The sequence below is a fragment of the Rattus norvegicus genome, chromosome 15, assembly GCF_021556685.1.
Source record: "Rattus norvegicus strain SHRSP/BbbUtx chromosome 15, alternate assembly SHRSP_T2T, whole genome shotgun sequence".
Taxonomy (NCBI): Eukaryota; Metazoa; Chordata; class Mammalia; order Rodentia; family Muridae; genus Rattus; species Rattus norvegicus.
The window spans coordinates 10,434,271-10,447,020 of record NC_141548.1 but is presented as its reverse complement, the minus strand read 5'-3'; the positions used below and the strand labels follow the sequence as shown (position 1 = coordinate 10,447,020).

General features: G+C 46.1%; 1 protein-coding gene and 1 long non-coding RNA gene across 7 annotated transcripts in view; both read right to left on the bottom strand.

Moving 5' to 3' along the window:
- The window catches only part of Ube2e2 (ubiquitin-conjugating enzyme E2E 2), a 277,992-nt gene that overhangs the window by 97,346 nt on the left and 167,896 nt on the right, over positions 1 to 12,750 (bottom strand). The gene's annotated exons all lie outside the window — the stretch shown is intronic.
- Positions 3,730 to 7,938, bottom strand: LOC148000810 (uncharacterized). The gene is made up of 3 exons (XR_015638215.1): positions 7,769 to 7,938; positions 7,625 to 7,678; positions 3,730 to 7,006 (listed from the first exon to the last, which is right to left on the bottom strand). It is a non-coding gene; the product is annotated as an uncharacterized LOC148000810 (long non-coding RNA).

Genomic DNA, 12,750 nt, shown 5'->3' with positions numbered 1-12,750 from the left:
AACCCAAAGAGGAAGAAGTGGTCCTTGGGCAGCGTGAGCCTATGTGGAGGCAGAAGGTTCAGTCCCGTGCTTGCAAAGAGTTTCCATGTGGCCCTGGGCCTCAGGGCCCAAGGTCCTTTCTCACCCCTGTAGTACTTACGATGTACTTTCACCTCTGAGGATGAAAGTGTGGAGGAACACTGGGGACTGGTGTTTGCTGCACAGGTGGGATTCTCAGAATTAGCACGCAACTTCACCGATGAAGAGATAGCAAACTGGCACAGAGAAATCAGGAATGCTTAGGGAAAATGTCACAGGTAAATGGGAACAGGGAGGTGCTGTGCATGGACAGAGTGCTGTTAGCTCCAAGTGTTGTGGCCAACACCTGGCATGAGGCTCAGAAGGAGACACATGGCCATGAGAGGGAAAATGTCCCGGGGAAGCAGACTACAGAGGCAAAGGTCCCGAGGGAGGGACCTATCCGGGGTATGAGGTAAGTGGGAATGGAAACTGGCCAGTCTGGCCAGAGCCAAGTGACAGGAGGAAGGGAGCAGCTGAGGTGTTCAGGTAGGCAGAGTACAGCTGTGGGCCAGGCATGGGCTGCGGGAGAGCGGGCTCTGTGTGAACTAACCTATCTTCATGCTACTACACAGCTTTCTTTTCTGTTCTCCTACTATGCGTCTCGATGGCAGAAACCAGCTCATTAAAAAACCACCTCAGTAAAAAACCATCTCAGTAAGCATACAGGCTACAGTATTCTGAAGAGCACACTCTGGGACATTTAATACTTGTACCAAAAATGGGGTGAATGCTACTGTGGGAGAAGCTGACAAGGTGTAGGCGATGCAACTGGAGAGACAGCTGAGCACCTTTAGGCTGCTGAGGGGAAGTAGTAATGGCCCGACGGAAATAGTGTGGAGAAACAAGAATCTGCGTAGAGGGTGGAGGGCAGAATTTGTGGAAGAAAAGAAAAATATATATAGAAGAAAACTAAGTCAAGCTATAACTAGGATTTACACTTATCTTTCTTTTAAGGGGAAAAATTTCCTGGAATTATCTTTCAAATGAAAGTGGGGTTTTTTGTTTGTTTGTTTAAATCAACAGATGTTATAGTCTACATATTCTTAACAGCACAGAAAATGCTCCGTGAAAGAAAAATACTCAGTTACTGAAACATGTGAATGCGAGCCAGAGGTAGGGTGCATGGCTTGTGTGTTCACTCTCCCAATCTTCATTGTGGAGGTACCCAGGGAGGAGACCTGTGCCCCTCTCAGCTCTGTCCAGTGGGCATTGCTTAATACAGAGGCTCACAGTTGAGGGAAGTCAGCTGCGGGTGAGTTATCCATATCGACTGCCCACTGCCCAAGGCTCAGGCACTTCTCAAAAGATGGGGAGGAAAGAAAGCAAGAGCCCATGGGTAGGGAAGAGAGCTGTGAGATACTGACTTCTGGACATAACCTGGTTGTTGCAAGGAAAACTCTAGCATGGACAGGGAGGGCTCTCCAGTGTCCCCAGCTCTATCAGAGGAGTTTTAGGCAGTTCACAGCTATTGAGGGAGGGACAATCACTCTCATTTGCGAATGTGGCCACAAATCCATGTCTGTGTGGATAGCATTAACTGGACTCAGGGTTACTCATAACACAGAAAATAAAGAAAGAGGACAAGAGGCTGGGAGGGAGATCTGGAGGGGAGGAGCTTGAGGGCCGGAAGGAGTTGGTGGTATGTAGATATGAACAACACACATTGTATACATATATGGCACTTTCATATATGTATGAATAAAAATATTATTGTGCTGGCCAGTTTTATGTCACCTTGACACAAGCTAGAGTTATCTGAAAGGAGGGAACTTCAATTGAGAAAACGCTTCTGTAAGATCAGGCTGTAGGCAAGCACATAGGGCATTTTCTTAACTAGTGATTGTTGGAGGAGGGGCCTGCCCATTGCTGATGGTGCCATGGCTAGGCTGGTGGCCCAGGGTTCTATAAGAAAGCATACTGAGCAAACCATGATGAACAGCAAGCCAGTGACTAGGTGACACTGGTCCCTGATGTCTGCATGAGCTCCTGCCTCCTGGTTCCTGCCTGTTTGAGTTCCTGTCCTGACTTCCTTCGATGATGAACAGTGAGGTGGAAGTGTAAGCCAAACGAGCCCTTTCCTTCCCGACTTGCTTTTTCGGTCATGGTGTTTCATCAGAGCAAAGGACATCCTAACTAAGACAATTATTTTAAAGGTGTGAACATGACCCCTAGCAAAACAAAGAAGTACCTTAAACAGGAACTAGACAGCCTACACTCAGAAGGCCAGTTTAGCTATGGTGGGGTCAAACCGAAACTTACATGCTATCCTACCTTGACATTTGGCATAACCTCCGATGACCTAACCCACAGGTCACTCTCTAAGTCTGGTTCGTCTTAACAGCTCTCTTGCTTCATCTCCAAAGCCTCTGCTTGCTGCCCCCAGCAAGGGTTATTCCACTCTGAGAAGTGGAGGACACTCACTCTGCACACTACAAAGCCTGCCACCCACGGCTTGGTCCTAAATGCCTGTGGGCCTGTAAGTGTGCAGTATCCTCTGAGTGGGGAGTGCGCATGACTCATTACCATGTCCATATCATGTGTAAGGTGTGCTTAGCCATCACCTGCCTCACAGCAGGTATCTCCCTCATCAATTCCATCATAAGACCATTAGCCGACAGTCCAACTGACTTATTTTATCTTTGTGTTTCTTCTGTGAGTTAGGACTGCCACTCCCCTTAGAGGTTATGTGTGTACTGTCTCCCCATGGAGGGCTACCATGATGGCTGGTCTCCCAAGTACCATCTTCCCCAACTGCTTTCTCTTGCTACTTTGACAACTGCTACTCATTTAAAAACAGTCCCTGTTACAGTTGATAATAGAGTCTAAAACAACAGGGAGGATGCATGTTGACAAACAGCCAGATTTGACTTGAAAAGCCATTTGGTCTACTAATTAAAAAAGAACAATTCTAGCCACCACAAAACTTCCCTAAGGAGAATTTATATGATACAAATAGACTGCTTTCAGGATACTGAACATTCAGGTCAATAATACTCCATGAATCAGGATATGCAAATGATGTACTAATTTATAATGATGAAATACCTTTTAAGAGCTAATATGCTGTATGCAGATGCTTTATTCAATAAATATTTAAGCACTAGCTTGAAGTGTATTACTGTTAGCAGGTAGAAAAATTGTACAGTCATAAAGCTTGTAATAAAATGGGCAGAGCACCTACTGGTCACATGTGGCAGTTAAATGTATCAGTGGGTGCAGAAGCAGTCACCCCTGCTCAAACAACAGCTGTACTGTGCTCTCTCTTAGCTGCAGACAGTGCATATTATTAGCCCCAAATTACTGAAAATCTGTTTGTATGCCCCAAAAGAAGACCTTCATATAGGTTATAAACTCATCCAGCATTGAGAAGTAATTTCAACACAAATAAGAAAGACGAGAGGCCTTTCCGATTCCTTTGACGTTTTTATTGTACTTGGTTTATGTGAGCTTCAACATCTTACATCTCAGGAAAGAACACAGCAGGACGTGCATTTATTCATTGTTTCTCAAGAACTGTACCTATCCAAAGGAAGCCCCAGGACGGGCCATGCCAGGCATCTCACGTTGATTCTGTAAACAGTTGTTTTCCCTTGGGGCGAGATGTCTGAGAATATTAAACTCAACCCTTGGGTCAGTGCATAAAATAAGTAAGGCCAGCCCCGAGGTGGTGGTGCACACCTTTAATCCCAGAACTCAGGAGGCAGAGGCTGGCAGATATCTGTGGGTTTGAAGCCATCCCGGTCTACAAAGCTAGTTCTAGGTGAGCCAAGGCTACACAGAGAAATCTGGTCTCAAACAAACAAACAAACAAACAAACAAACAAGAATCAAAAACACAATGTTTGTGTGATATTTCTAACATTTAGATATCTATCACATGTTCTGATTCATTAAAACTAGCTATCACCAACTTGTACCAACCTTCATCAATTCAAGGGGAAAAAAAATCCCCAAACAAACAAATGGCCATTTGATAAAGACAGCAGACAAAAACACTTGACAGGTCCTGAGAATGCCACTTAGCTAAGCACAAACTTGCGACCACCCAGGCACGGTGGCTCACACCTGTACCCCAGCATCTGGGTCTGAGGCTGGAGTACTGAGAGTCTGACCACAGTCTGAACCGCACACTGACACCAGGCCTGCTTGAGGTGTGGTGAGATCTTGTCTCAGATGAGTGGATCCACGGGTCTCTGTCCCTCATTAGGGTTAGTGAGCACACTCTTCAAATAGTGAGGCATGCTTTAACTGAACAGGACTGAACAGGACTGAACTCTTCAGTCGAGAAGACTGCTAAACCAGGAGGAATGTTCTTAGTCCTAAACTTGTTGGGCCAAAAGAGAAAAAAAGAAAACCTAGGATCACACTCATAACCATACTTTGCTAAAAGGTGCATGCTGGAAACGTCATGCATGAGAGTGTGCCCAACACTAGCCAATCTGAAGTCATCACTTTGATGTGAAAGCCAGCTCGAGTCTAATCCAGCAGACGCCACAGAGATGTACTTCAATGCTGATCATCTTGGTTATGACTTTGAGCTTCTCATCATTCTACCTCGTGCCTGTTACTCATGAAGTTTGTTTATATAAAAGTAAACAGCCATCTGTCCTTCGTGGTCCTTTCGGCCCACAATTGTAAACCACCAACTCATTAGAAAGGAAGTGTTTTTGTCACCCCTAAATTGTGCCTAAACTGTGGCGATGTCACCCTTCCCCCGCCCTTCATATAACATTTAGAAGTTGGTGATGTGGTTGGTATCTGACAATGCACAGAGCACTGCACAGAGTTGAGAACATTTACTTACGAGGTTATTGAGTGACTTTGTACATTTCTGCCATTTCTGCCACTTCTGCACCTGTGATACAGTGCATAGCCAACCTGGCTGCATTATAACTCAAAATATTTCAAATCAACACCGTTGAGACTTAATTTTTACTAAGCGTAATATAACTGCCCTTCTGAAAACGTCCTCACTTAGAATAATACAGCCCGGTGTGGGCCCAGGCCTCCTGTGAGGTGCAGTTCCTCAGGGGGGGCCATCGAGAACAGTAAGCAAGTTCACAGGTACTGGTTAGGACGCAAACAAAATGGCTCTCAGACACGAGTCAATGTTATTCCAGTTTAATGTTGCCGAAAGATATTTTGCATTCTTGCATGTTATGTATGTGGGTGTGTTTGTGCACGTATGTACAGGTTCATGCACATATCCTGTGCACATGTCTGTGAAGGTCAGAGGTTTATGTCTTACTGTTGCCCATGTCATTTTAGGCAGGATCTTTCACTGAACCTCTAGGGCTCACTGACAGACTCTGGTCAGTGGACCTCAGGGATCCTCAAGTTTCTCTGCCTCAGTACTGGGGTTACAGGCATGTGCTGGGGATCTGAGCTCAGATCCTTATGGCTTGGTGAGCCGACACTTTACTGACTAAGCTTCCTCCCTATGCCCCATTTCATATTTTTACAAAGAAGTCTAAGACTCAGATATGACGATAAACATGAAATGTACACTTGCAGTTTACACGATACTTTATAAAATGGTTTCTAAGAACAAACAAGAAAATCAACAGCTGGAATATACTACAGCTTAAGGGGTGGCAGAGACAGGTCAGCACAAAGACTGCATCTTATCTACAGAACCCAAAAATAAATTATATAAAACACGAAGGCGAGGCATGGCAATATAGGCTGTAACCTCTAATAACCTCGGTCTTTGTGCTGCATGAGGCTCTTGACAGGTGAACTGTTGGCCGATGGGAAACCTTGTCTCTAACAAGGTAGGTGGAATTCTGGAGTGGAATACCCGGAGTTGCTTCTGGCCCTCATATGTATATGTATGTATGTGTATACACACACACACACACACACACACACACACACACACACACACACACACAAATTGTACCCACAGATGCACAAACACATATCTGAGAAGGAAAAAGGCACTGGCAGGGTCTTTAATGATTACAGTGCAGTATTCTCATCCCACTTTCCACAAGCGACAGAAATCTGCAACCGTATCTTTTCTCGTGCGCAGCAGCAACCTTAAGAGGAAGCAGCACAGCGAAGGGGTCACTGTATCACCTCATGCTTTTAATTCTCCTCCTTTCAGTATGTGCCAATCCTAGGTCCTCGTGTATGCTCGGCACCTGTCCCTGAGCCACATCTGCCACCCAACAGACCTTTTCTTCCTAAAACTGTGAAACAAAGTCTCCTGACACCCCCTTGTGGCCTGGAGGCAGAGCTTTGAAACAGCAGGCTAGACTCCGGTACAGGGCAATGTTTTATTTTTTTTTAATACGCATGTTTTGTTTATTTGTCTGTCTGTCTGTCTGTCTGTCTGTCTGTCTGTCATCTGTCTGTCTATCATGTACGCATGCTCTGCTGACATGGCACAGTACAGTAGGCACAGGATACTTTTAGGAAGTGCTCTTTCCTTTTACCATGTGGGTCCTGCGGATTGACCAGTTGCCGGGCTTCATGGAAAGTGCCTTTCCACACTGGGCAATCCGAGCAGTCCAGAGTAATGATTAGCCCTTCCTGCACTCAGGGGAGGTGGCAGCCTGTCAGTGAGGAGGGCTCAGCTCTGTATCCATGCTCCAAATCGGGACGCCCCAGGATTTATGTTTTCTTCTCTGCTCTGCTTTCTTCTCCCCAGTCCTAATGCCTGGCATACACAATCTCCCATACACCGCAGGAGACTGAAAGCAGCCAGTGAACGTCTGGACTTGGGAGGAAACTGCTCTGAAACACAAGTTAAATCATCAGCCCCCTCCAGTACTCACTGCCCCTTAATATGCTGGAGCAGTTAAGAGATTCTAAACTGAAACACTGGCTTTCAAGAGACAGCGGCAGATACCAGCATCGATTCACTTCTTTGATGGCCTCCATGTGTCTTTCCTGCCTCAGCTTTGTTGACGAGAAGCAGGAAAGTGAGGATCCCAGAGTTTCTAGAAAGCCATGAGAATGCTGCCATTACTTTGAGGAGCTCATAAGTTCACAGTTGAAGGCTTCAACAATAAAAATATATTTTTATACGTTATATTCTTTTAAAAAAAAACCTACTCCCATGAAAGTAGTAAAAGAAAAAAAGGGGCTGACAATTCACAGATTAATTTCACAATGTCTCCCAAGTTCTCAGAAATGTATGAATAGATCCTCCCCAGTGTTTACACAATGTACTCAATTCTTAGATGATATAAAACATGCTGGGTAATATATTAAAACATCTCAAATACTTGGAATAGAGCTAGACTGACTGCATGATTAACCTGTAGCTGTGACTCAGCTTTTACTCCCAGTCTCAGAAACACTGGGCGCTTTTTCAGATGTGAAGGCAATGTTTTATGTTTTAATGACCAGAGTTTTGTCTTTCTATCCTTATATAAAAAGACAGGATTTTTCCCCCTGTGGTAACTTATTTGCGATGGTAAAGTTAGGAGGAGAACAGAACCAGCCCAGAGAAAAGAGGTACCTTTCACTAAAATGGAAGAGATGGGTCTGATGCCTTGCCTACGAGCAGAAGGGTATGAAAACCGAAATGCTGAAATAGTAACTTTCTTCATTACCTGATAAACGCGCCAGACCAGCACCTGACTCATTCTCCACCCACCTGTCCCGTTCTGTGGGACATGACAAAAGCCAGGTCAGTACAAACGTTCTTATGCAGACTTCACAGAAGAGCTAAGCAGGGCTAAGCGGTGTTTGCTTACCATCAACAGCACAGGTAAGCCGAAAGCCTCTGGAGCACACCTTGGTTACAGTCTAGCTTGGAAAACAGGAAGCCTAAAGCCTGGCCGTCAACAGGTAGAAAAATGACAGCCAGACTTTGGCAACCTCTGGGAGAGCTGTCACCATGTCAGTCAGCCAAGAGCCAAGTGTCAACTGCTGCTGCCCCAGCACTGCCACCAGACAGCAAGTGAGGGACGCTTGCCCTGTGCGTCCAGCTGAGCCATGAGAAAGCTGGCTGGTGGACACCACTCTTTCATGCAGTCCCCTTAGTTCCTTCTCTCTTGGAGAAACCTTTGGGTATCCCTCTTTAAACAACCCAGTGGATGGACCCAAGTGGCCTTTGATCATACTATATATAAAAAAAAGTCCTGAGGAAACCTTTCCGACTCAGTGGTGAGAGCATTCTCAAACGGCAAGAGGCTCCAGATCTGAGGTGGTATTTCACAGGAAAGGCTGTCCAAAGCCTGTTTATACCACAGGCATCCACTTCAAAACCTTTTAATGCCTCCACTCTAACCTCCAGTTCTCTATAAAAATACAAATAGATTGTTCTTTCCCAAGGGAGCGCTTTTCTTACCATGTCCCATTGCCATAGGGGCTGCACAGACACCGGCTTCCTGCAGCCTGCCTCTGAAGCTCATGGTTAGCTACAGCCAATGACCCTGCATTATTAAGACACTCTGGCTAAGTCTACACTTAGTCAATACTCTGGAATGCAGCAGTTCCTAAGTTCCCCGCTTACTTCTGGTGTTCACTGATGTTTGTAAAGTATTAACTATGTATAGAAGCAAACACTACCACCATCAAAAGAGTAAAGCGTTCAGTGGGAGCTGGGTGCTGTCTTAATACAGTAACCTAATCCCCGCACTAACTCTTATTACTGTCTGCGCAATACAAACAAACGAAAGGTTAAAGGTCAATGACTCACTGGAGGCCTCCGCTGGAAGGGGAGAGGTGAGAAGAGCCTAGGCGGTTTGTGTACACACTCTGAACTCTTACACACTGCACATATGGCTTTGATCTCTCAAAGCCCAGAACCCTGTCCTTTTCAGGATGAATTCCTACTATGGTCCATTCCAAGTGTGCCCCTTCATCTGTGAAAATTCCCACTGTACCACAGGGTCATTAGAGCCTCTGACCGAAACCCAGCTGGGAAGGAGTTCATCACGCGGCTTCCAGGGGAGGAAGCTGCCGACATTCTTACTGGATGGCACTGAATCTCACACAGAGTAACCCTGAGGCACGGTACTGTGCTCTGTGAACAGGGAACAGCTCTTTACTCTGTTCATCTCACCAGACTCTAGAATTAGAGATTTGTAGCCTGTCTCAACTATACACACCATCTCATTTGTAGATCTTTCCCAAGTTTCTTTTCTGTTGCTGGGAAAAATATCTGACAGACAGGACAGAACCCCAGGACTATTTCTGGTACCACCAGGGAGGCCGCCTCCTCTCCACCCCTGTCTCCCACAGAGGGGGCCTCCCCCCTGTCCGTCAGGTAGGGCTGTGTCTAACCCACAATGCTCTGTAGAGGCTTCCTCACTTCTGTTTGCCATCTCTAGCCCATTTGAGTCCTTCAGAGAATTTCTCTGCAAAGCAACTGCTCATCTTCTTAAAATTCATTTTTAAGAATTATTTAGTGAGTGTGTGTTCATGTGTGTGTAAGGGTAGTGGTGGGGCCGGGAAGCCCATGTGAGTCAGAGAACAGCTTGCAGGAGTCAGTTCTCCCCTTCCACCATGATTCTGAGGAACAATCTCAGATCTCTGTGGCACCAGTCTTGACCTGCAGAGCCACTTCACTAGCTCCTTTAGAGGCAACTCCACTTTCTTCTGTTTAAAAACAGCAAACAAAGCAGGGAGGGAGGAGGGTGGAAGGGCCTGGCTGAGCATGGAGGTCTACACTAGAGCCTGTGTAGGTCTGAGGTACTCTTGTCTCCTCTCAGCCACTGAAAAGGGATGGTGTCAGACCACACTGGAGGAACACGGGGAAACGTGCTGTGCTTTAGGAGATGCACACAGAAAGGCCTTAACCCGGGAAAGGCAGGGCTTCATAAGGTTCGGTTGTTAGTAAGTATGGTGAGCAGCTGGCTCTCCTTGTCCCCCCCCTCCCTCTCCCTCCTTCCCTCCCTCCCTCCCTCCCTCCTTCCTTCCTTCCCTCCCTCCCTCCCTTCTTCCCTCCCTTCCTCCCTCCCTCCTTCCCTCCCTTCCTCCCTCCCTCCCTCCCTCCTTCCCTCCCTTGTAGAGGACTCAGGCCATGGCAGGTCGAAGAAAATGAGCTGTTTACTTTGCTCTAAATTCCCCCTTGTTACTTCTGGAAGAACCTATGCCGTCATTAGAAGATTAGTAAACCAAACATTCATCTGAGTCTGACACCGAATTAAAAATGATCTCCGGCCCAGGGCAAGTAGCAAATCACAGGTAAAGTCAACTCTCTGATTACAAAGGAATCGGCCTTATTTACATACCACTCAGGCCACTGTGCTCGGAGCTCCACTTAAAGGCTTAGGCCTTCAAACACCTTGGGCGGGCGGGCGGGCGGGCGGGCGGGCACCAGGTGAGGGGAGGCGAGCATCCCTGTTTGACTACACAGCTCTTACACAATGTTAGCTCAATTTGCTTTTTTCATTCTTAAATGAAGTATTTTGCCTACAGCAGAGAAAATGTCATTAATTTTATAATTTGCCCAAGAGTTTAAAAAGAATGCTCATTAATCTAAATAACAGGATTAAATTTTTCTGAAAGTAGAATAGAAAGAGCATCAAAGAAGGCAAGAAAATCAAGAGCATTCGTATTTATATTTTCTGTCCACCCACCCAGAAGGCTACACTTGCCTCCCAGATGACTGCTGCTTCTTTAATGGCTGGTTGTGGACACATGAATTCAGTTAGGACATCCTTTGCACCTCAACATAACTGTATGCCTCGGCTGGTTTTTGCTCACCACTACAGATTACATGGAGTTTCTTTTTACTTCTTTGGCTGACCTGTTTGAATATAAAAATGAAGCCTTACAGACATATTTTAATGCAATTTGGTGTTTTCCAATCTAGCAGAATAAATAACTTCAAGTTACAATAAAGTCACCAAACATTGCTTATGTTCCAAACCAGGCATCTACAAAACCAGTGGGAACCCAATCTAGCAGAATAAATAACTTCAAGTTACAATAAAGTCACCAAACATTGCTTATGTTCCAAACCAGGCATCTACAAAACCAGTGGGAATGAAGGCAGATGCACGTATGTTTACACTCAATGATCTCAGAACTGTCACAGTGGTCAAGTGGCTATGGCAGGGTCTTCCCTGTTCTGAGATAGGCATCCTGAGGCCATGCTCTGACTGACAACATTCAGGGGATGCAGGAGTTAGTACATCAGCTCATTTAGAGTGAGCATCTTCACTGGCTGTGCTCAGACATACAGACTACAGCATCAATGTGTGTCAGGACTTTAAAATAGTGGTATATGAAAGAGATTAAGGGACTGGTAGGATGGCTCAGTGGGCAAAGGCACAGCAAGTGTGAGAATCTGAGTTCAAACCTTAGGACCCACATGGTGGAGAGAGAACCGTGAATCATTGTCTGACCTCCACCCACTACCCCATAAACTAAATGTTAAAGCACAAGGGAGGGAGCAGGTCTCTTATGGAGGCTGGCAAACCCAGGATGAATTCCCATCCTGGTGAAGCATTATACAATTGCCAACCACTGAAACATAAAAGCGGACACATTCCTACATTAACGTTTCCCTTTTACTATGTCATTATATTTGTCCAAAGGATTTGTGTGTGTGTGTGTGTGTGTGTGTGTGTGTGTGTGTGTGTGTTGGAAAAGGAGTTTATATATGTACATACACATGTTTGAAAAGGTAATGGCAGAGTTCTGATTCTAGGTGAGGACGTCCCTCTGTTTGGCCAAGGAAACAGTGGGAGCTACCACTGTTAGAACTTAGGGACGGTGTCAGCGATTCTGCAGCTTTGATCATGAATGTTGTGACACTTTACCACGAAAGGGGCATCTGTCACAGGAACCACAGACCAGTGACCCTTTGTCATATATACGTAGACACAGAAAAACATTGTGCCTTTAAAAATAAGGAACCATCTTGTCCCATAGAGAATGCTACCTTATAGGCTTAACACAAAATGCAGAGAAAAGTTTGACAGAGTCCTAGAAACTGGGACCTCTCCTGTCTACACCCTTTGCTTGACAGTCTAGGCTACACATCACCTGCCGTATACTCGATGCCCTCGTTCTAGTCTGCTCTGCTGGGTCCCTCAGGGTCAAAGTCTCCCCTTTCCAGTTTTCCACGTTAGCTCCTGTTCCACTGGCTGGAAACCAGAACCCATCTTCCAGAAGTCACAGTATAAAGCAGCGTCAGGGTCCTCCTCACCCTCCCTATGTAGTCCTGAGGGCTTAGAACAGCTCGAATGCATGCAGGTCACAGGCTGAGAGGAAAGAACACTCAGTTCTCAGGCAGGCTTGCTCACCTGATCAGTAGTTTTAAAAATTCATCAAGATTCATGGTTTCCTGGCTTCTTGTGAACAGCAGCTCTGGCAACTCTGACTGCTGGCAGCAAGCAGAATGGACTCTACGGGGACACAGAACTTCCACCTAGGACTCGGTGATCTCATGCCGGGACACAGAGCATCCATTTAGGACTCCATGATCTCATGCCGGGACACAGAGCATCCATCTAGGACTCTGTGATCTCATGCCGGGACACAGACATTCCATCTAGGACTCGGTGATCTCATGCCGGGACACAGACATTCCATCTAGGACTCGGTGATCTCATGCAGGGACACAGAGCATCCATCTAGGACTCGGTGATCTCATGCCGGGACACAGAGCATCCATCTAGGACTCCGTGATCTCATGCCGGGACACAGAGCATCCATCTAGGACTCCGTGATCTCATGCCGGGACACAGAGCATCCATCTAGGACTCCGTGATCTCATGCC